The sequence below is a fragment of the Diadema antillarum genome, unplaced genomic scaffold (assembly GCF_040938485.1).
Source record: "Diadema antillarum isolate AM-2024a unplaced genomic scaffold, OU_Dant_1.0 scf00000063, whole genome shotgun sequence".
NCBI lineage: Eukaryota > Metazoa > Echinodermata > Echinoidea > Diadematoida > Diadematidae > Diadema > Diadema antillarum.
In genome coordinates, this window is record NW_027270952.1 from 3939178 (window position 1) to 3943592 (window position 4415).

The 4415-nt window shown below is 40.9% G+C and overlaps 1 pseudogene; it reads right to left on the reverse strand.

Annotated features, from left to right (window-relative positions):
• Nucleotides 1-704: 704 nt before the first annotated feature.
• Nucleotides 705-1411, reverse strand: LOC139716277 (putative nuclease HARBI1; annotated as a pseudogene).
• Between the last annotated feature and the right edge of the window lie 3004 nt (nucleotides 1412-4415).

Here is a 4415-nt window from a genome sequence, read left to right on the forward strand (position 1 = left end):
ACCCCCCAAAAAAACGAAATCCTTCGTTTCTTGCGTTTCTTTTCCGTTTCTCTTTCTTTTCGTTTTTCTTTTCGTTTACTTCCATTTCTTCGTTTCTTTTTTCTTTTTTGGGGGGTGAGTGGGGGAGGGGACTTCTTTTCTTTTATTGTTCGTTTTCATATCTCCTTTTCTTTTTATTTTTTTCTCTTCTTTTCCGTTTCTTTTTTCGTGTCTTTTTTTGTTTCTTCTTTTTTTTCTTTTTTTTAGTTTCTTTTTCTCTTTTTCGTTTCTTTTTCTTTTTTTTCTTTTGTTTGTTTTTGTTTCTTTTTTCTTTTTTAGTTTTTTTTTTGTTTCCTTTTTTTGTGGGGGAGGGGATTTTTTTTTCGTTGTCCTTTTTTTTCTTTCTTTTTTGTTTTTTTTCTTTTGTTTGTTTTCGTTTCTTTTTTCGTTTCTTTTTCAGGTTTTTTTGTTTTGTTTCCTTTTTCTGTCTTTTTTTTGGGAGGGGGGAAGTTGGGGAGGGGAGTTTTGTTGTTTTTTTCTTTTTTTGGGGGGGTGGGGGGGAATCATCTTTTCTCATGATTTCTTTTCAGTGTTTTAATTTTTTCTGACTTCCTTTCTTTATGTCTTTTATTTTCTATTCCTTCAGTACTTTCTTTCTTTTTTTTTTGGGGGGGGGGGGAGTTTCGTTTCTTTAATTTAAAAAATGGAACAACTGTGGATGCAGCTCATGGAGCTACTACCATTCTTTCTTGCCAAGGGACAGCACCAGCAGGGGACATGATGTGACAAGTAGTCTCGCTGATCCTTTGCATCCTTGTGGGTATGATGGCCGGTTAGAGGCAGCAGCCCCTGCAGGTGTCGGTCAGTCCTCCATCCACCAGGGATCAGATCATGTGTGTCCGGATCTTCGCGGTCCACTTCTGAAATTACATGTGGGTATCTGATGAGGATGAGGTTGTGCAGGACACAGGCGCACATGGTGATCAGGTTGATGGTGTCGGGGTGCTGCTGCGTCGTCATCAAGAAGCACCGAAACCTTTGACACAGAATTCCAAAGGCATTCTCCACGACATGTCGGGCACGAGACAGCCTGTAGCTGTATGCGTTCTCGTAGGACCTGTGACCGTTGGGAGAATGGTTTCATCATCCAGGTTCGGAGAGCAAAGGCGTCATCCCCTACGAAGTGATAGGGCACTGGCTGGTCATCATTAGGGAGTGGTTCTGGTTGAGGCACTCCAGCTCTGTTCCCTTCTACAGCATCATGCAGGGAACAGTTACTCCATGTTCCTCCATCCGACGCACCACCCTCTGCCCCAACAACCACATAGAGGAACTTGTAGGTAACATTGTATTCTGCCACTGCCATCAGCACAATGCTGTGGAAGCCCTTGTAGTTGTAGTAGTAAGAGCCAGCATTGGGTGGCTTCTTCATGGCGATGTGCTTGCCGTCCACAGCCCCCAGACAGTTGTGGTAGTTCCATCTGGAGCTGAACCTGGCAGCAACTTCCTTCTACTCCTCTTCAGTTTTGGGGCAGCGCAGCACTTTGTCCTTGTAGACCGCGATGATGGCTTTACACATTTCGGGTATGAACTTGCACATGGTACTTGCTTCAACCCAGAAGCTGTACTGCAGACTTGGATAGGAATTTCCAGTGGCTAGGAAGCGGAGGGTGGCAGCCAGCTCGAGTCCAACTTGAAGCCGTTCCCTCATGAAGGTGGACTGCTTCTGGAGGCAAGGGGTTAACTTCTCAACCGTCTCTTGGAACAGGTCAGGTGTGATTCTGAGGTAATTTTTGTAGCCCCTTTGATCTTCCTTGTGGAGTTCAGTCAGTAGACTGTCATACTGTCCAAACTCGTGCCTTCTGGTCAACCATTCCCTGACCCACACTATCCTTTGTGTCTTTCTTCGAGGTGGGGTTACCTTTTCTTGCTCTTCTGCCTCTTCCAGCCTTTTCTGCTGCTCTTCAACATTGGCTAGAGCAGCTGCCAGGTATAGGCATCTTCTCTTCTCTGCAATGATTGTGTCTCTGGCATTCAGCATGTTGTCTCTTCCACAGCCAATCCAAAAATGACCAGGGGTTGGGGAGGCCCCCTTTTTATATGGGGTGCCCAAGTCGGCACGACACCGTCTGAATTGTGCAAACTCGTCGTGCCAATGCGGGAAGTGCGTAAACTATGCGCAAACTATGCGTGAACTCGTCGTGCCAGTTCGTGTCAATGTGGACACTGATGGGCACGCATTCGTGAACTATTCGTGAACTCGTCGTGAAGTACAATATGTGTGAACTAGTCTTGAACAGTGCGGGAACCTCCCAGTTTGTGCCCCAAAATGGCACGACTTGCCACGACAAAATCGTGGCCAAAAGTCAGGCAAGTGTTGCGCTATTCAGGTGAGAGCTAGGCTCAGTCGGTCTCTTTAATGTCTCATTTTGCTCAAATTTACATATGTATGTAAGCTGATGCTTTCTTTGCATTCTATCCAAACTGACTTTCTCTTCTGGAGTAAATTTGTTTTGGGGAGTCTGCAGTACCATGTTGGCTCTTAAAAAAACAATGCTTACTTAGTTCTGTTGTGTACACATCAGTTGCTACAATTTTAACTTGTTTCCTATAAGATATGCATCGTCATTCTCCATAGCATTTATACACTTCAGATGGTTAAAGGTCCTGTTTACCATTGGGAGCATAGATTTTTAAATATGTTTGAGATATCACATCTCATACATGTGTGGAGGTCAGTTTATCACAAAACATCATACCATGTAAAAGAGTTGCAATAAAGGCTAAAATATACGGAGATATCTCTTTTTTCCCTATAAACCATAACTGTAGATGGTTTAGTCTAGAATCTTTTTATTATAACTATTGTTCACATTTTGTATATTTAACTATACATGTACATCTGTACTTAACATTGATAATACTGATTCAAATTTTCACATTGATTGTTTCTATCCCTAGCTCACATTTTAGAACTATTTTGAAGCATTAAAGCTGGGTTTTTGTTTTCATCTGCAAATGGTAAATTATGCCTTTACGATAACCATTCACTGTAGGCCTACATATATTATTGATTTGGGGCAATGATGTACATGTATCTATACCGTCTTCAAACCTTTTTCCAGAGAAAAAGACGAAAATACACTACCTACAAGGTGTAAAAATGGCCAAAGATCACAGAATGTTTGTTGATTTGCATGAAATGTCCTTTATCAAAGTTACAAAATCCAAATGAATCACCAAGTTCATCAAAGTGTATCGTCCAACTTTGCAAACCATGACAAAGATGAAAAGCCCTCAGACCCCAGCAGAAGTGACTGAAGCTCACCCTATATTATGTATAGCAAAGTTTTGGTGCAAGTTCAGGAGGCCGGTTGACAAATCTTCGATCCACTTTATTTGCTGGTCTTTGTCAAGGTGCATTGCAGAATGTTGAGTGTGATCTATTGCATAGTGTGTACTGTAAACCTACACACAATGTTTTTTTCGTTTGTCCTGATGAGATCACCGTGAAATATCGTGGAAAATTTTGTTATTCTTTCATTATGATATTACAGAATGTCACCATAACGTGCCATGTGTAGGTAAGGAGATTTCTTGAGAATCAAAATTTTATCAAGAATGTAAATTTCAGTAAGGCATGCTTTGTTTACCCTTTGCCTACTATAACTTGATCAGTCCTCATCAAAGCCTTTAGACACAGTCTAGGGACTTCAGAATCAGGTAGAGAACTAGTCAAAATGTTCAAAAAGAATGAAAAAAGAGAAAAAAAGAAAGAGAGAGAGAGAGAAAAAAGTATTATACATTGTACAATGTACATGTATTGTATGTCCCAGACGCGATTCCCCCCCCCCCCCGTAACATTACCTGGACATCAACATATTACATTGTACAGTCAAACTCGGATACCTCGAATTCGTCGGGACTGAAGAAAATAGTTCGACGTACGCGAATTTCGAGGTACGCGTACGTCGAATTTTCTTCGACTTATCCGATGTTTATCGATGTTCGACGTTTATCGATGTTCAACATGGTGTCTGTTACAGTGCCTACTGATTGTTTGCATGCTTGTCAATTTGAATTGAATCAACTTTTATATGAATGAATTGAGTGAAAATCGGAAATGAAATCAAAATTTCAGAAATAAAGATTTTGGTGGCCCGATCGCGCCACCAAAAAAAAAAAAAAGTCGGATGTTTGCCTTTACTTTTGAAAATGAACAGCGGTAACAATCGGCTACGTAAGATGCTAAAATAAGTGTCAGAGTTTTGCGTTTAATTGTGGAAATGAATGACGGTAATATTCGACTCGGTAAGATACTAAAATAAATGTCGGATGTTTGCTCATACTTTTGGAAATGAATAACGATAAGACTCAGCTCCGTATGATGCTAAAACTAATGTTAGAATTTGATTTTGCATTCGGAAATGAATAAG